Here is a 20,084-nt window from a genome sequence, read left to right as displayed (position 1 = left end):
TCCAGTCTTCCAAAATTAACATGGGACGATCTTCCTTTCCACATGGTATTGAGTTGCCGTGATTTTACTGATTTCACAGACAAATCGAGCATCTTCAGTAAATGGAGTGATTTCAGAAGCGCAGAAACCCTCAGTTGGCCAAGCTTGTCCCGCCAAACTGAAGTTCCTCGTTAGTATAGTGGTTAGTATCCCCGCCTGTCACGCGGGAGTCCGGGGTTCAATTCCCCGACGGGGAGAGTTTATACCTTACCAGAAAAAAATTGGGAGTGATTTTTTAGAATTGGAACATCGGCTGTCGAATCCGCCAAGACACACCGCCCCAGAGATGCAATCAACAGTGCGGAATTGAGACCGCTCATCAAAACCGCCTGCACCAATATTTCTGTGCAATGCATGGGTCAGCGAAACGGACACATTACCTTCTTCATTTCCCATATTTGCCCCTGTAAAAGAAAAACGCTGCCTTCAACATGCGCCATTTGTCGCACACGATATGCACTCGCAAAAATGATACAATTAAAAGAGATTTCTCCAACGGTCAACTCAACCAACTCGTGAATAATAAGACAATCAAGCAGGATCGGACAGTGACTCTCAGCGACTGGTTAGGAACAGATTCGCCGATACAGATGACCTGCACCCCGCGATATTAAACAACGGCCTTCGAACCGCGATGAAAATGCAAAAACTGAACACAAAATGTATAAATTTGATGAACCGGATCATCTCCCAACTCGCATCAGCCTCATTCCAAGAAATGTCTTGTAAAGTGACGCATAGTGGACCCTTCTGAACCGTGGTTCCTGAATTTGTCTTTCATGTCTTCTTTGCTTCACTACTCTGTCTATTATTACGAAGTGAAGGGGAACGAAATCTCATTGACAGTGTACTGAATATCATAATTGCCCCACGCAGACCCAGTCCCTCAGACACTGTGCCCTTGGCCGACACACTTCTGACACGAATGTAACCAGCGTCGACGTGATTCGTGATTTTGGAACCTGCCGATCCCATCTCTCTTCATACTGTGTCGTGATGGTGAACAAGACAGTTTAATTCAATGTGTTTTCTGGGAAAAGCAACAATACACATCTCCGGATTTGCACAAAAGTCTGATGTATAATGTTGCTTGCTGACTATATAAGTAGTGGCCTTGTTTAGGCAACTGGTTAATTGAAATCGTTTTTACTTTACATGGAGCCAAACATAATTTCCGATATAATTTTTGCGGAATCTCATGCCACTAAGAACTGATCGCGTGAATATTGCTGCCATTAGCCCGCCTGCAGATGTCAGGGTCTGAAGTGAACAACCGCCTCAATATTTACAGCTCAATACACGCGGAAGTGTTTGGGTGATCCTGCAATCAGTCTTCCAAAATTAACATGGGACGATCTTCCTTTCCACATGGTATTGAGTTGCCGTGATTTTACTGATTTCACAGACAAATCGAGCATCTTCAGTAAATGGAGTGATTTCAGAAGCGCAGAAACCCTCAGTTGGCCAAGCGTGTCCCGCCAAACCGTAGTTCCTCGTTAGTATAGTGGTTAGTATCCCCGCCTGTCACGCGGGAGTCCGGGGTTCAATTCCCCGACTGGGAGAGTTTGTACCTTACCAGAAAAAAATTGCGAGTGATTTTTTAGAATTGGAACATCGGCTGTCGAATCCGCCAAGACACACCGCCCCAGAGATGCAATCAACAGTGCGGAATTGAGACCGCTCATCAAAACCGCCCACATCAATATTTCTGTGCAATGCGTGGGTCAGCGAAACGTACACATTACCTTCTTCATTTCCCATATTTGCCCCTGTAAAAGAAAAACGCTGCCTTCAACAGGCGCCATTTGTCGCACACGATATGCACTCGCAAAAACGATACAATCCAAAGAGATTTCTCCAACGGTCAACTCAACCAACTCGTGAATAATAAGACAATCAAGCAGGATCGGACAGTGACTCGCAGCTACTGGTTAGGAACAGATTCGCCGATACAGATGACCTGCACCCCGCGATATTAAACAACGGCCTTCGAACCGCGATGAAAATGCAAAAACTGGACACAAAATGTATAAATTTGATGAACCGGATCATCTCTCAACACGCATCAGCCTCATTCCAAGAAATGTCTTGTAAAGTGACGCATAGTGGACCCTTCTGAACCGTGGTTCCTGGATTTGTCTTTCATGTCTTCTTTGCTTCACTACTCTTGTCTATTATTCCGAAGTAAAGGGGAACGAAATCTCATTGACAGTGTACTGAATATCATAATTGCCCCACGCAGACCCAGTCCCTCAGACACTGTGCGCTGGGCCGACACACTTCTGACACGAATGTAACCATCGTCGACGTGATTCGTGATTTTGGAACCTGCCGATCCCATCTCTCTTCATACTGTGTCGTGATGGTGAACAAGACAGTTTAATTCAATGTGTTTTCTGGGAAAAGCAAAAATCACATCTCCTGATTTGCACAAAAGTCTGATGTATAATGTTGCTTGCTGACTATATAAGTAGTGGCCCTGTTTAGGCAACTGGTTAATTGAAATCGTTTTTACTTTACATGGAGCCAAACATAATTTCCGATATAATTTTTGCGGAATCTCATGCCACTGGAACTGATCGCGTGAATATTGCTGCCATTAGCCCGCCTGCAGATGTCAGGGTCTGAAGTGAACAACCGCCTCAATATTTACAGCTCAATACACGCGGAAGTGTTTGGGTGATCCTGCATCCAGTCTTCCAAAATTAACATGGGACGATCTTCCTTTCCACATGGTATTGAGTTGCCGTGATTTTACTGATTTCACAGACAAATCAAGCATCTTCAGTAAATGGAGTGATTTCAGAAGCGCAGAAACCCTCAGTTGGCCAAGCATGTCTCACCAAACTGAAGTTCCTCGTTAGTATAGTGGTTAGTATCCCCGCCTGTCACGCGGGAGACCGGGGTTCAATTCCCCGACGGGCAGAGTTTGTCCCTTACCAGAAAAAAATTGGGAATGATTTTTTAGAATTGGTACATCGGCTGTCGAATCCGCCAAGACACACCGCCCCAGAGATGCAATCAACAGTGCGGAATTGAGACCGCTCATCAAAACCGCCCGCACCAATATATCTGTGCAATGCATGGGTCAGCGAAACGGACACATTACCTTCTTCATTTCCCATATTTGCCCCTGTAAAAGAAAAACGCTGCCTTCAACATGCGCCATTTGTCGCACACGATATGCACTCGCAAAAATGATACAATTAAAAGAGATTTCGCCAACGGTCAACTCAACCAACTCGTGAATAATAAGACAATCAAGCAGGATCGGACAGTGACTCTCAGCTACTGGTTAGGAACAGATTCGCCGATACAGATGACCTGCACCCCGCGATATTAAACAACGGCCTTCGAATCGCGATGAAAATGCAAAAACTGGACACAAAATGTATAAATTTGATGAACCGGATCATCTCCCAACACGCATCAGCCTCATTCCAAGAAATGTCTTGTAAAGTGACGCATAGTGGACCCTTCTGAACCGTGGTTCCTGAATTTGTCTTTCATGTCTTCTTTGCTTCACTACTCTGTCTATTATTACGAAGTGAAGGGGAACGAAATCTCATTGACAGTGTACTGAATATCATAATTGCCCCACGCAGACCCATTCCCTCAGACACTGTGCCCTTGGCCGACACACTTCTGACACGAATGTAACCAGCGTCGACGTGATTCGTGATTTTGGAACCTGCCGATCCCATCTCTCTTCATACTGTGTCGTGATGGTGAACAAGACAGTTTAATTCAATGTGTTTTCTGGGAAAAGCAACAATACACATCTCCTGATTTGCACAAAAGTCTGATGTATAATGTTGCTTGCTGACTATATAAGTAGTGGCCCTGTTTAGGCAACTGGTTAATTGAAATCGTTTTTACTTTACATGGAGCCAAACATAATTTTCGATATAATTTTTACGGAATCTCATGCCACTGGAACTGATCGCGTGAATATTGCTGCCATTAGCCCGCCTGCAGATGTCAGGGTCTGAAGTGAAGAACCGCCTCAATATGTACAGCTCAATACACGCGGAAGAGTTTGGGTGATCCTGCAACCAGTCTTCCAAAATTAACATGGGACGATCTTCCTTTCCACATGGTATTGAGTTGCCGCGATTTTACTGATTTCACAGACAAATCGAGCATCTTCAGTCAATGGAGTGATTTCAGAGACGCAGAAACCCTCAGTTGGCCAAGCGGGGCTCACAAATTCAAAGTTCCTCGTTAGTATAGTGGTTAGTATCCCCACCTGTCACGCGGGAGACCGGGATTCAATTCCCCGAGGAGGAGAGTTTGTTCTTTGCCAGAAATAAATTGGTCATTTTTTTTTAGAATTGGTACATCGGCTGTCGAATCCGCCAAGGCACACCGCCCCAGAGATGCAATCAACAGTGCGGAATTGAGACCGCTCATCAAAACCGCCCGCACCAATATTTCTGTGCAATGCGTGGGTCAGCGAAACGGACACATTACCTTCTTCATTTCCCTCATTTGCCCCAGTAAAAGAAAAACACTGCCTTCAACATGCGCCATTTGTCGCACACGATATGCACTCGCAAAAGCGATACAATTCAAAGAGATTTCTCCAACGCTCAACTCAACCAACTCAGGCAGGATCGGACAGTGACTCGCAGCTACTGGTTAGGAACAGATTCGCCGATACAGATGACCTGCACCCCGCGATATTAAACAACGGCCTTCGAACCGCGATGAAAATGCAAAAACTGTACGCAAAATGTATAAATTTGATGAACCGGATCATCTCTCAACACGCATCAGCCTCATTCCAAGAAATGTCTTGTAAAGTGACGCATAATGGACCCTTCTGAACCGTGGTTCCTGAATTTGTCTTTCATGTCTTCTTTGCTTCACTACTCTGTCTATTATTACGAAGTAAAGGGAGGCGAAATCTCATTGACAGTGTACTGAATATCATAATTGCCCCACGCAGACCCAGTCCCGCAAACACTGTGCCCTGGGCCGACACACTTCTGACACGAATGTAACCACCGTCGACGTGATTCGTGATTTTGGAACCTGCCGATCCCACCTCTCTTCATGCTGTGTCGTGATGGTGAACAAGACAGTTTAATTCAATGTGTTTTCTGCGAAAAGCAAAAATACACATCTCCTGATTTGCACAAAAGTCTGATGTATAATGTTGCTTGCAGACTATATAAGTTGTGGCCCTCTTTAGGCAACTGGTTAATTGAAATAGTTTTTAATTTACATGGAGCCAAATATAATTTCCGATCAAATTTCTGCGGAATCTCATGCCACTGGAACTGATCGCGTGGATATTGCTGCCATTAGCCCGCCTGCAGATGTCAGGGTCTGAAGTGAACACCCGCCTCAATATTTACAGCTCAATACACGCGGAAGAGTTTGGGTGATCCTGCATCCAGTCTTCCAAAATTAACATGGGACGATCTTCCTTTCCACATGGCATTGAGTTGCCGTTATTTTACTGATTTCACAGACAAATAGAGCATCTTCAGTCAATGGAGTGATTTCAGAGGTGCAGAAACCCTCAGTTGGCCAAGCGTGGCTCATCAAACCTAATTTCCTCGTTAGTATAGTGGTTCGTATCCCCGCCTGTCACGCGGGAGACCGGGGAGAGTTTGTAGCTTACCAGAAAAAAATTGGAAATCCTTTTTTACAATTGGTACATCGCCTGTCGAAACCGCCAAGGCACAGCGCCCCAGAGATGCAATCAACAGGGCGGAATTGAGACCGCTCATCAAAACCGCCCACGCCAATATTTTTGTGCAACGCGTGGGTCAGCGAACCGGACACATACCTTCTTCATTTCCCACATTTGCCCCTGTAAAAGAAATACGCTGCCTTCAACGTGCGCCATTTGTCGCACACGATATGCACTCGCAAAAACGATACAATTCAAAGAGATTTCTCCAACGGTCAACTCAACCAACTCGTGAATAATAAGACAATCAAGCAGGATCGGACAGTGACTCGCAGCTACTGGTTAGGAACAGATTCGCCGATACAGATGACCTGCACCCCGCGATATTAAACAACGGCCTTCGAACCGCGATGAAAATGCAAAAACTGGACACAAAATGTATAAATTTGACGAACGGGATCATCCCTCAACACGCATCAGCCTCATTCCAAGAAATGTCTTGTAAAGTGACGCATAGTGGACCCTTCTGAACCGTGGTTCCTGAATTTGTCTTTCATGTCTTCTTTGCTTCACTACTCTGTCTATTATTACGAAGTAAAGGGGAACAAAATCTCATTGACAGTGTACTGAATATCATAATTGCCCCACGCAGACCCAGTCCCTCAGACACTGTGCCCTGGGCCGACACACTTCTGACACGAATGTAACCAGCGTCGACGTGATTCGTGATTTTGGAACCTGCCGATCCCATCTCTCTTCATACTGTGTCCTGATGGTGAACAAGACATTTTAATTCAATGTGTTTTCTGGGAAAAGCAAAAATACACATCTCCTCATTTGCACAAAAGTCTGATGTATAATGTTGCTTGCTGACTATATAAGTAGTGGCCCTGTTTAGGCAACTGGTTAATTGAAATCGTTTTTACTTTACATGGAGCCAAACATAATTTCCGATATAATTTTTGCGGAATCTCATGCCACTGGAACTGATCGCGTGAATATTGCTGCCATTAGCCCGCCTGCAGATGTCAGGGTCTGAAGTGAACAACCGCCTCAATATTTACAGATCAATACACGCGGAAGTGTTTGGGTGATCCTGCATCCAGTCTTCCAAAATTAACATGGGACGATCTTCCTTTCCACATGGTATTGATTTGCCGCGATTTTACTGATTTCACAGACAAATAGAGCATCTTCAGTAAATGGAGTGAATTCAGAGGCGCAGAAACCCTCAGTTGGCCAAGCGGGGGTCGCAAAATTGAAGTTCCTTGTTAGTATAGTGGTTAGTATCCCCGCCTGTCACGCGGGAGACTGGGGTTCAATTCCCCAACGGGGAGTGTTTGTACCTTACCAGAGAAAAATTGGGAACAATTTTTTAGAATTGGTACATCGGCTGTCGAATCCGCCAAGGCACACCGCCCCAAAGATGCAATCAACAGGGCGGAATTGAGACCGCTCATCAAAACCGCCCGCACCAATATTTCTGTGCAATGCGTGGGTCAGCGAAACGGACACATTACCTTCTTCATTTCCCATATTTGCCCCTGTAAAAGAAAAACGCTGCCTTCAACATGCGCCATTTGTCGCACACGATATGCACTCGCAAAAACGATACAATTCAAAGAGATTTCTCCAACGGTCAACTCAACCAACTCGTGAATAATAAGACAATCAAGCAGGATCGGACAGTGACTCGCAGCTACTGGTTAGGAACAGATTCGCCGATACAGATGACCTGCACCCCGCGATATTAAACAACGGCCTTCGAACCGCGATGAAAATGCAAAAACGGGACACAAAATGTATAAATTTGATGAACCGGATCATCTCTCAACACGCATCAGCCTCATTCCAAGAAATGTCTTGTAAAGTGACGCATAGTGGACCCTTCTGAACCGTGGTTCCTGAATTTGTCTTTCATGTCTTCTTTTCTTCACTACTCTGTCTATTATTACGAAGTAAAGGGGAACAAAATCTCATTGGCAGTGTACTGAATATCATAATTGCCCCACGAAGACCCAGTCCCTCAGACACTGTGCCCTGGGCCGACACACTTCTGACACGAATGTAACCAGCGTCGACGTGATTCGTGATTTTGGAATCTGCCGATCCCATCTCTCTTCATACTGTGTCGTGATGGTGAACAAGACAGTTTAATTCAATGTGTTTTCTGGGAAAAGCAAAAATACGCATCTCCTGATTTGCACAAAAGTCTGATGTATAATGTTGCTTGCTGACTATATAAGTAGTGGCCCTGTTTAGGCAACTGGTTAATTGAAATCGTTTTTACTTTACATGGAGCCAAACATAATTTTCGATATAATTTTTACGGAATCTCATGCCACTGGAACTGATCGCGTGAATATTGCTGCCATTAGCCCGCCTGCAGATGTCAGGGTCTGAAGTGAAGAACCGCCTCAATATGTACAGCTCAATACACGCGGAAGAGTTTGGGTGATCCTGCAACCAGTCTTCCAAAATTAACATGGGACGATCTTCCTTTCCACATGGTATTGAGCTGACGCGATTTTACTGATTTCACAGACAAATCGAGCATCTTCAGTCAATGGAGTGATTTCAGAGGCGCAGAAACCCTCAGTTGGCCAAGCGGGGCTCACAAACTCAAAGTTCCTCGTTAGTATAGTGGTTAGTATCCCCACCTGTCACGCGGGAGACCGGGGTTCAATTCCCCGAGGAGGAGAGCTTGTTCTTTGCCAGAAATAAAGTGGTCATTTTTTTTTAGAATTGGTACATCAGCTGTCGAATCCGCCAAGGCATACCGCCCCAGAGATGCAATCAACAGTGCGGAATTGAGACCGCTCATCAAAACCGCCCGCACCAATATTTCTGTGCAATGCGTGGGTCAGCGAAACGGACACATTACCTTCTTCATTTCCCTCATTTGCCCCAGTAAAAGAAAAACGCTGCCTTCAACATGCGCCATTTGTCGCACACGATATGCACTCGCAAAAACGATACAATTCAAAGAGATTTCTCCAACGCTCAACTCAACCAAGTCAGGCAGGATCGGACAGTGACTCGCAGCTACTGGTTAGGAACAGATTCGCCGATACAGATGACCTGCACCCCGCGATATTAAACAACGGCCTTCGAACCGCGATGAAAATGCAAAAACTGTACGCAAAATGTATAAATTTGATGAACCGGATCATCTCTCAACACGCATCAGCCTCATTCCAAGAAATGTCTTGTAAAGTGACGCATAGTGGACCCTTCTGAACCGTGGTTCCTGAATTTGTCTTTCATGTCTTCTTTGCTTCACTACTCTGTCTATTATTACGAAGTAAAGGGAGGCGAAATCTCATTGACAGTGTACTGAATATCATAATTGCCCCACGCAGACCCAGTCCCGCAAACACTGTGCCCTTGGCCGACACACTTCTGACACGAATGTAACCACCGTCGACGTGATTCGTGATTTTGGAACCTGCCGATCCCATCTCTCTTCATACTGTGTCGTGATGGTGAACAAGACAGTTGAATTCAATGTGTTTTCTGGGAAAAGCAAAAATACACATCTCCTGATTTGCACAAAAGTCTGATGTATAATGTTGCTTGCAGACTATATAAGTTGTGGCCCTCTTTAGGCAACTGGTTAATTGAAATAGTTTTTAATTTACATGGAGCCAAATATAATTTCCGATCAAATTTCTGCGGAATCTCATGCCACTGGAACTGATCGCGTGGATATTGCTGCCATTAGCCCGCCTGCAGATGTCAGGGTCTGAAGTGAACACCCGCCTCAATATTTACAGCTCAATACACGCGGAAGAGTTTGGGTGATCCTGCATCCAGTCTTCCAAAATTAACATGGGACGATCTTCCTTTCCACATGGTATTGAGTTGCCGTTATTTTACTGATTTCACAGACAAATAGAGCATCTTCAGTAAATGGAGTGATTTCAGAGGTGTAGAAACCCTCAGTTGGCCAATCGTGGCTCATCAAACCTAATTTCCTCGTTAGTATAGTGGTTCGTATCCCCGCCTGTCACGCGGGAGACCGGGGAGAGTTTGTAGCTTACCAGAAAAAAATTGGAAATCCTTTTTTACAATTGGTACATCGCCTGTCGAAACCGCCAAGGCACAGCGCCCCAGAGATGCAATCAACAGGGCGGAATTGAGACCGCTCATCAAAACCGCCCACGCCAATATTTTTGTGCAACGCGTGGGTCAGCGAACCGGACACATACCTTCTTCATTTCCCACATTTGCCCCTGTAAAAGAAATACGCTGCCTTCAACGTGCGCCATTTGTCGCACACGATATGCACTCGCAAAAACGATACAATTCAAAGAGATTTCTCCAACGGTCAACTCAACCAACTCGTGAATAATAAGACAATCAAGCAGGATCGGACAGTGACTCGCAGCTATTGGTTAGGAACAGATTCGCCGATACAGATGACCTGCACCCCGCGATATTAAACAACGGCCTTCGAACCGCGATGAAAATGCAGAAACTGTACACAAAATGTATAAATTTGATGAACCGGATCATCTCTCAACACGCATCAGCCTCATTCCAAGAAATGTCTTGTAAAGTGACGCATAGTGGACCCTTCTGAACCGTGGTTCCTGAATTTGTCTTTCATGTCTTCTTCAAGGCACTCTATCATTAACTGAGTAGATCCCGCCCCGATTCGATCAACCAAAATGCATCACTTCACATATTTCTAAATTAAACTCCATCTGCCATTCATTGGCCCACTGGCCCATTGGTCTATACCACGTTACAATACTAGATAACCTTCTTCACTCTCCACTATGTCACCAATATTAATGTCATCTGAAAACCTACGAACCATGCGTCCTAAATCCTCATCCAAATACTTAATAAAACAAACAAATAACAGTAGACCCAGCACTGATCCAAATACTTAATAAAAGAAGCAAATAACAGCAGGCCCAGCACTGATGCATGAGGCACACCGCTGGTTACAGACATCCAGTTTGAAAAACAACCCTCTACAACCACCCTTTGTCTTCTATCGTCAAGCCAAGCGTTTCACCCTATTGGCTACCCCACACTGGATACCGTGCGATTTAAACTTTTGCAACAACCTACCATACAGTATCTTGTTAAAGGCCTTGCTAAAATCCATACAGATAACGTCGAATGCACTGCCCTCATCTACCTTCTTGGTTACCCCTTCAAAATACTGAATCAAATTCGTGACACATGATTTTCCAATCACAAAGCTACTATGACTGGGAGAGAGAGAGAGAGAGAGAGAAATAGATGATAGATAGGTAGATAGACAGACAGACAGACAGACAGATAGATAGATAGGTGGACAGATAGATAGATAGATAAATAGATGATAGATAAATGGATAGGGTAGATAGATAGGTACAGAAAGAGAGAGAGAGAAAAAATGAAACTCCTTCTGTCGTTTTACTCTTTATTTCTCCATCCTCTTTCTCCCCCACCCTCTTTGTCTCTCACTCACTTTCTCTCACGCTCTTACTCTCTCATTCTCTTTCGCGCTCATCCCCTTTCGGTCTCAGCCTCATTCTCTCTCAATTTCTCTATCTCTCGCCCTATTTCTTTACCACCCCTTTACGCCCTTACCCTCATTCTCTCTTGTCCTCTTCCTCTCACACTCTCTCTTTACCTCGTTATTGCTCTCTCATCATCTTTCTCCTCACACTCTTTCTCTCTCACCATCTTTTCTCTCATGCTCTGTTACTCCACCCACTTTCTCTTTCGCCCTCTTCATATTCCACTCTCTCTTTCTCTAATGACATTTATCTGAAATGAAAAATAATGAAAATCGCTTATTGTCACAAGTAGGCTTCAAATGAAGTTACTGTGAAAAGCCCCTAGTCGCCACATTCCGGCGCCTGTTCGGGGAGGTTGGTACGCCCTTTCTTGTGCCAGCACATCATAGTTTTAGTGTGTTGTCAGCTGGAGGGGCAGCATCCGTTCGAGGCGCTGTATTAGTTTTCATCGCTTGATTTGCTTTTGCTGCTCGACAACGTGTTGTTTTTTGCATCAGCTGCAGGCTCTCACTCTTCTGATGTGTTCCAATGTTGCAATTCATTGTCTCGGTTTGAGGAGCTGCATTAAATTTACTGTTGCAATAATTTTCTTTGGCGTTTAAACAGTTTGGATATTTAATTCACTGGAATGCGCACTTTATGAACACACTATAATCAAATAAAGGAATTGTTCGAAGTTAGAGAGGCTGCTGCAGCCCACAGTGCAGTAGACCTACCCAGATAAACAAATTAACAATTGGAATTGAATCACTGAATGGTTGCAGTTAAAGAGGCAGCAAGACCTCAGTTTGCAGTGGAACAACGTTGGAAACACACTAACAATTGGAACAGAACCGTCACAGTTAAAGTGCACCTACACCAAGAGTGCAGTCGAAACCCATCCGGAGAAACAAAATAACAATTGAAACTGAATCACTGGGTGGTCACAGTTAAAGGTGCAGCTAACCCCAGAGTGTAATGGAACCACCCAGAAAAACACACTGAGTATTGGGACTGATTCACTGAATGGTCACAGTTAGTGATGATATGGAGATGCCGCCGGAGGAAGGAGCAGTGCTCAGAAAGCTAGTGATTCGAAACAAACCTGTTGGACTTTAACCTCAGTAAGAAGTCTTACAACCCCAGGTTAAAGTCAAACAGGTTTGTTTCGAATCACTAGCTTTCGGAGCACTGCTCCTTCCTCAGGTGCTCCGAAAGCTAGTGATTCAAAACAAACCTATTGGGCATTAACCTGGTGTTGTAAGACTTCTTACTGTTCTCACCCCAGTCCAAAGCCGGCATCTCCACATCAGGACTTTACCCTGGTGTTTTAAGACTTCTTACATCTAGCGGCATTCCTGAGTGCACTAGAACCACTCAGAGAAGCACGCTGGAAATTGCAGCTGAATCATTGAATGGTCATGGTAGCACAATGGCTAGCACATTTGCGTCACAGCTCCAGGGTCCGAGGTACAATTCCCGACTTGGCTCATTGCCTTTGCGCAGTCTACCCGTTCTCCCAGTGTCTGCGTGGGTTTCCTCTGGGTGCTCCGGTTTCCTCCCACAGTCCAAACATGTGTAGGTTAGGTAGATTGGCCATGGTAAATTGCCCTTACGTTTGGTGGGGTTACTGGGGACAGGGTGAGGGTGTGGGCTTAGTTAGGATGCTCATTCCAAGGGCCAGTGCAGATTCGATGGGTCCAATGGCCACCCTCTGCACTGTAAGTTCTATGTTTATGTCACAGTTAAAGAAGGAGCTACACCCCAGAGTGCAGTGGGACCACCCAGAGAAACACACTGACAATTGGAACTGAAGCACCCAGTGGTCACAGTCGAGTGACGAATATCACTGAAACAATCTGAGATCTGGAGAGGGGACTGTTGGTGTATGAGTGGACTCCCTCCTTTCTGTTATTATTTGTTGATCAATGTGATCAACATAGTCCAGTGTTTGGAAAGAGGTCATTCACTCCAAAAGTAATATTTCCTTTCACTGAACTCAATGTCGTAATCTGTTTGCTCCTCTATATTAATTCAATAAGTTAAACGATGTTGCAACCTCAATATCCCTGAGGTAGTCCCTCATGGTATAAATTAAAGGCTTTGGAAATATATGACTTCAGAGTTTAAGACAGAGAGACTGTCAACAGCACGAAGGAGCAGGTGACTTCACATTGAATATGGTTCTTCCAATTGATACATCTGAGAAAATATTCTACCCAATTCTAACAATTGTTGGCGTTAACGGTAAGTTATGATCTCCATTGTTGTCCTAATTTGTGTGTGAGTGGCTCTGTGATATTAAACAGATTGAAAAAGTGTAATGCTGATCTCGTGCTCACTATTCTACAGTCAACTGATGAAGGATAAGGCAAATGTCTATGGTTTCCAACTCATTATTCATCTAACACTAAACCTCTGTTTGTAACTCCGATCAATACAGTTATTACATTCAGTGGAATCTTGTATAATGTTGGATTGGATCTCAGTGAATACAATCTCTCTGAAGGAGGATTTAATGGGAGTCAGAAAGAAATCACACTGAATGAGGGTCTCTAACCGCAGTGGAATATGAGAGAGTGAACAAGGATTGTTGGAAGTATCTGTCAGTGTAGAATTGTACTGAATGTGGGTCTCTCACCAGAGTGTGATATTTGATCCAATTATCCATCTATTACTAGGACTACCTATACGAGTCGGATTGTATTGGGACAGGTACTTGACTGAAATAAGGTGATTCTATTTTGAAATAATGTATTGTGGTGTTGAGTACTCGCTTCATTCTATGGAACTCTCTCTCTCTCTCACGATTATATCGTTGGAATAGATTAAAGGCAGGAATAGTTTAGCTGTGCGTTGAAAATGTTTGATATCTATTGTGTGAAGTGAAATATCTCGATATCTCTGTTTTCCATTGAACTGTTCCAACAGAAACAGATATCACCCAACGTCTGACATTTCTTTAAACCCAGAACAGTACAGTATTCTAATAGGTAGAAACAGAGAAATTTACAGTGCAGAAGGAGGCCATTTGGCCCATCAAGTCTGCACCAACCCCTGGAAAGACCATCCCACTTAAGCACCCTTTCCCCGTAACACAGTAACCCCTCCTAAACCTTTTGGTCACTAAGGGTAAATGTAACATGGCCAATCCACCTAACCTGCACATCTTTGGACTGTGGGAGGAAACTGGTGAACCCGGATGAAACTCACGCAGACACGGGGAGGACGTGCAGACTACGCACAGACAGTGACCCAAGCCGGGAAGCGAACCTGGAACCCTGGAGCTGTGATGGCACAGTGCTAACTATTGTGCCATCGTGTGACATTTCTCGCATTTGTATTAATCCTGATATGAAATCCAATGTTTGTTCAATTTTTCTGGCTGTTTTTAAAGTGTTCCTGTTACAAACAATTGTGAACATGTTAACTGAACACAGACACCCCACCAGTTGTTTTAAACACTTGTTTTCCAAGAATGTCTGTTGAAATTCCAGCAACGGACAGTGAGCTTGAATTCCAAAGATGTGCAGGGTAGGTGGATTGGCCATGATAAATTGCCCTTAGTGTCCAAAATTGCCCTTGGTGTTGGGTGGAGGTGTTGAGTTTGGGTAGGGTGCTCTTTCCAAGAGCCGGTGCAGACTCAGGGGGCCGAATGGCCTCCTTCTGCACCGTAAATTCAATGATAATCTATGATTAATCTAGGACAACGGTTCGGCACAACATTGTGGGCCGAAGGGCCTGTTCTGTGCTGTATTTTCTATGTTCTATGTTCTATGAGCTGTAGGGAAATTAAATTCACATAAAAATACCCACTTTGCAAGGTTGTATTCTTTCTCTGTATTCACTGTCACTCCAATTTGTTTTAGTCTGCAAACTGTGCAATTATAATTCGACTTTCCTTCCAATTTGCAACCCTCTTTCACCTTTACAGGGTCCATTTCCGACAATTCCCAAGCCTTTCTTCACCTGACTATTTCTTATGACGCAATTAGGGTAGGCGGTGGAGTAGCGGTATTGTCATGAGAATAGCAATCCAGTGACCCAGAGTAATGATAGTGTCCTGGGTTCGAATCTCCCCATGGCAGATGGTGACAATTGAAATCAAAAGTAAAAGCCGGTCTGGATCACCCATCAAGCAATGGCCTGCATGACTGCAGAAACATACCGCGAAGAATGTAACTCGTAACTGCTCCCCCACCCCCCTCGGAAACGATCTGAGGAACCACTAAGATCAAGGGCAATTAGGGATGAGTAACAAATGCTGACTCATGCAGCAGCAGACACATTTCAAGAACAAATAAGGAAAGCCCACCGAATCCGAAGTTACCTTGTAGCCTCCTCTGATACGGAATCCCATTCCCGCAGTCTCTCCATCGTTCTCACGATGCCATGTTTGAAAGTAACCCTTCCGGCATGTCTTCCTTTTCCAATACCAGGACTCTCAACCGTATTCACTTCATTTCTGGCACCTATGCCCCCTCACACATTCCCTTCTCTCCCGGAAATATAACTGGATTCCCCTATCCTCACCTTCCACACCATCGGCCTCCGCATTCAAAGGACCAAACTCCACCGGTTGTGCAACCTCCAGCATGATGCTGCCACAAAACACATGTTTACCCCAGGTGAGATCCCAGATGACTGTAGAATAACTAATGCGGTACCCTGTTTTAGAAGGGAAGCAGGGATAATCCTGGAAAATATAGGCCGGTGAGCCTCACGTCGGTAGCAGGTAAATTATTGCAGAGAATTCTCAGGGACAGGCTTGATACCCATTTAGAAACAAGTGGATTCATAAACGATAGACGGCGTGGTTTTGCGAAGGGAATGTCGTGCCTCAATTACTTGATCAAGATTTTTGAGGAGGTAAAGAAGATGATTCATTAGGGGGGGGCGGTGGATGTTGTTTACATGGACTTTAGTAAAGCATTTGACAAGATGCCTCATGGCAGACTGGTACGAAAGGTGGAGTCACACGGGATCAGAGGTGAGATGGTAAGATGGATACTGAACTGGCTCAGTCACAGAAGGCAAAGAGTAGCAGGAGACGGGAGTTTTTTGAATGGAAGGTTGTGACTAGTGGTGTTCCGTAGGGCTCTTTGCTTGGGCCTCTGTTGTTTGTGATGTACATAAACGATTTGGAGGAAAATGTAGCCGGTTTGATTCGTAATTTCGCGAATGATACCAGGGTTGGTGGAGTGGCAACTAGTGATGAGGATTGTCAGAAGATACAACAGAACATTGATTGGTTGGAGACTTGGGCAGCAAAATGGCAACAGGAGTTTAATCCGGACCAATGTGAGGAAATGCATTTTGGTGAGTCGAAATATATGGTAAATGATAAAACTGTCAGGAATATATAAAGTCAGAGAGATCTGGTCGTGCAGGTCCACAGATCTTTGAAGGTGGCAGCACAAGTGGACAAGGTAGTCAATAAAGCATGCAGAATGCTTGCCTTCATTGGACTGGAAATCGAGCACAAAAACTGGCATGTTATGCTGCAGTTGTATAGAACCTTGGCAAGGCCGCACTTGGAATATTGCGCACAATCTTGGTCGCCACACCACCAGAAGGATGTGGAATCTTTGGAGAGGGCGCAGAGGACATTTACCAGGATGTTGCCTGGCCTGGAGGGTGTTAGCTATGTGGAGAGACTGAATAGACCTGGACTGTTGTCATTTGAAAGACGGAGGTTGAGGGGTGACCTGATAGAGGTCTACATAATTATGTGGGGCTTGGATATAGTGGATGGGTAGGCATTCTTTCCCAGGGTGGAGGGGCCAGTCACCAGGGGGCATAGTTTAAAGTCCGTGGGGCAACGTTTAGAGGATATGTGCGAGGCAGGTTTGTTTACGCTGAGGATAGTGAGTGCCTGGAATGCGTTGCCAGGGAAGGTAGTGGAAGCAGATATATTAATGGTGTTCAAAAGGCATCTTGAGAAACACATGGATAGAATGGGTATAGAGGGATACGGCACAAGGAAGTGCTAAGGGTTTTGGCAAAAGTTGGTACTGCTTGGAAGGCAGAAGGGCCAGTTCCTTGTGCTGGATTGTTCTTTGTTCTTGTTCTCTCGCCAACACGACATTGTTTTGCATTCCTCAGATACTGCTCCCTCTTTGTCACCGTTGTCCACTTCTCCATCACAACAACACCCCATCCTCTTACAGCCGGTAGCACAAGTGGATAGCACTGTGGCTTCACAGCGCTAGGGTCCCAGCTTCGATTCCCCGCTGGGTCACTGTCTGTGTGGAGTCTGCACGTTCTCCCCGTATCTGCGTGGGTTTCCTCCGGGTGCTCCGGTTTCCTCCCACAGTCCAAAGATGTGCAGGTTACGTGGATTGGCCATGCTAAATTGCCCTTAGTGACCAAGGTTAAGGTTAGGAGGGGTTATTGCGTTCCGGGGATAGGTTGGAAGTGATAGCTTAAGTGGGTCAGTGCAGTCTCGATGGGCCGAATGACCTCCTTCTGCCCTCTATGTTCTATGTTCTCCCTACGGCACCTACCTTTGCATTCACAGAGCGTGAAATATTTGTCGCTTTACGTCCTCCCGTCTCATAATTCTTGGCAGCAAACTGTCCTTTCTGGTGAAGCAGCTTTTCACTTGTGTTTCTTCAATTTGGTCTGCAGACTTCACTGCGCCCAATACCGTCTCCACTACATTCGGGAGTCTAAACATAGACTGGGAGACCGTTTTGCAGGACACCTTTACTCTGACCACAAGCATGACCCCAGCCTTTCTGTTGCGGCCATTTTAACTCAGCACCTTGCCATCATATCCACATGTTTGTCCATGGCCTGCTGCAAGGATCCAGTGAAGCACAACGCAAGCTGCAGGAGCAGCATCGCATCTTCCAATTAGGATGTTACGGCCCTCAGGCCTCAACTTAAAGCTCAGCAACTTTAGACGTGGAACTTTTGAATCCATCTTTTTAAGCAAATGCAGTCTGGAGAGATTATATTTCTGGCAAGTGAATCCTGGGCAATGTCCAATGGCAGAGAGGGAAAATTCCTGAGAAATGCTTGTCCGGAATTCTTTCCAAACCGGGAGAGCATGCACCCCTGAGAATAATGTGATCTGTGGGTGTTTGGAACATGACAATGGAGTATTCCTGGGAGAGGGTGCATTACCAACGACTGAGCATGGAAAGGGTTTGCCGGGCGAATTTCCTGGACACTGAACAATCTTTATGCGTCTCATAATTATAAACGAGGGAGGACCTGCGCTGGTTTAATTTTTTCGATTGATCGTGGAGGATTGCAATAATCCAGGAGTGGTGTCAAACTACTTCAGGAATTTAGCACAGGGAACAGTCGAATCAGGGTGTGTTGCAATAATTGGGAGTGAGGAGGGATGACAATCTCTGATATATTTGTGTCCGATTTTGGAAACCCGCTCAGTCTGAGTTAATCATATATTTCAGAATAAATGAGAAATGTAACCTCTTCCAAAGCTATTTGAATTCTGAGCATTTTCCTCCCACTGCCATCAATCTGACAGGGTGGCAACTCACATTTTTCCCCGTCCCATGTCTTAAACACTCGGGGTACATTTGCTGTTACTTCCCTCTCTGCAATGTTAATCTCTGTGCCCACTCCGCTGCCAACACTCCCACCCACCCACTGCCCATTATATTGAAACTGAAATCCTGTCCCGGTTCAGACACAGAGAATGTTTCATCAGTAATTTCCAGACACTTCTTCCTTCTCTCTGACAGCGAATTTACTGGGAATTGCGATTCTGAGTCGGGGCAAGTGTGGCCTCGCTACCTGCACCACTCGCTACCTGGTGGCCATGGCGGCGGCAGATCTGATGTTTATGATCACTCGTCCCATACTGAACAAGATCAATCGCTATTATTTCCCCTGGAATTTCCTGGACCTTACTTATGTGTGCCGTGTTAACGGTGTCCTGATGCCTGCAGCCGCGGACTGTTCTGTCTGGTTCACCCTCACATTCTCCTTTGATCGATTTGTGGCCATTCGCTGCCAGAAACTGAAAAGACACTATTGCACCGGGAAAACAGCGGCTGTGGTCCTGTCAACAAGCGGCCTCTTGCTCTGTATAAAAAACATCCCACGGTACTTTACAAATAAACCTGTACAGATAATCGACAATGTGCCGTGGTTCTGTCAGACAAAGAGCAGCTATTACACTGATCCCGGATGGGTTGTATACAACTGGTTTGATCAGATTTTAACTCCATTGATCCCATTCTTTTTAATCCTGTTGATCAACACTCTGACAGTCAGACACATTTTAATCACAAGTCGAAGCCGGAAGGCACTGAGGGCTCAGAGTCAGGGAGACAATCGTAAAGACCCAGAGATGGAGAGCAGAAGGAAGTCAATGATTTTACTCTTCAGCATCTCCGGAGCTTTCATTCTCCTCTGGACTGTGTTTGTTATTAAATTTTTCTATATTGATTTGAGAGGATTATATTACCTCACCATTCCACAATATAATTTACAAGAAGTCGGATTTATGATGCGGGATTTAAATTGCTGCACAAACACATTTATTTATGTGGTGACTCAGTCCAGGTTCAGGGAGCAGATCAAGATCGCGGTGAAATATCCGGTTACAACAATTATCAAATTAACCAATAAATAAAACTGACCTACAGCCCCTCAGCCAATCAGGATCTCCAGCCGCTGCCGGACAGCCTTTCAGCCAATCAGGAGGTCCAACCACAGAATGATGCCCCCTGAGCCAATCGGCAAGTTCAGAACACTGACTAACTGAAATCCCAAACAATCAGAGACTCCGCTTGGATATGGTGATGTCCGCAGTTGACAAGCTTTAATCACCCCCAATTGAACAAAACGGCAACACTTTCTAATGCTGCTGTTTCCTCTTCTTTCATCTTAATCTCCAACCCAGAGAAAAATGGTTCTGA

General features: G+C 45.0%; 4 non-coding genes across 4 annotated transcripts; all 4 read left to right on the top strand.

The window, feature by feature from the left end:
* Window positions 1-164: 164 nt before the first annotated feature.
* trnad-guc (transfer RNA aspartic acid (anticodon GUC)) lies at window positions 165-236 on the top strand. Its single transcript has one exon. It is a non-coding gene; the product is annotated as a tRNA-Asp (tRNA).
* A 1,293-nt stretch (window positions 237-1,529) lies between these two features.
* trnad-guc (transfer RNA aspartic acid (anticodon GUC)) lies at window positions 1,530-1,601 on the top strand. The gene has a single exon. It is a non-coding gene; the product is annotated as a tRNA-Asp (tRNA).
* Window positions 1,602-2,893: 1,292 nt separating this feature from the next.
* Window positions 2,894-2,967, top strand: trnad-guc (transfer RNA aspartic acid (anticodon GUC)). Its single transcript has one exon. It is a non-coding gene; the product is annotated as a tRNA-Asp (tRNA).
* A 3,981-nt stretch (window positions 2,968-6,948) lies between these two features.
* On the top strand, window positions 6,949-7,020 carry trnad-guc (transfer RNA aspartic acid (anticodon GUC)). The gene has a single exon. It is a non-coding gene; the product is annotated as a tRNA-Asp (tRNA).
* The last annotated feature ends 13,064 nt before the right edge of the window (window positions 7,021-20,084 follow it).

Source organism: Scyliorhinus torazame, chromosome 25 (assembly GCF_047496885.1).
Source record: "Scyliorhinus torazame isolate Kashiwa2021f chromosome 25, sScyTor2.1, whole genome shotgun sequence".
In the NCBI taxonomy this organism is placed as follows: Eukaryota; Metazoa; Chordata; class Chondrichthyes; order Carcharhiniformes; family Scyliorhinidae; genus Scyliorhinus; species Scyliorhinus torazame.
Note: the sequence above shows the minus strand (reverse complement) of the source record. Positions and strands in the feature narration are given on the sequence as shown.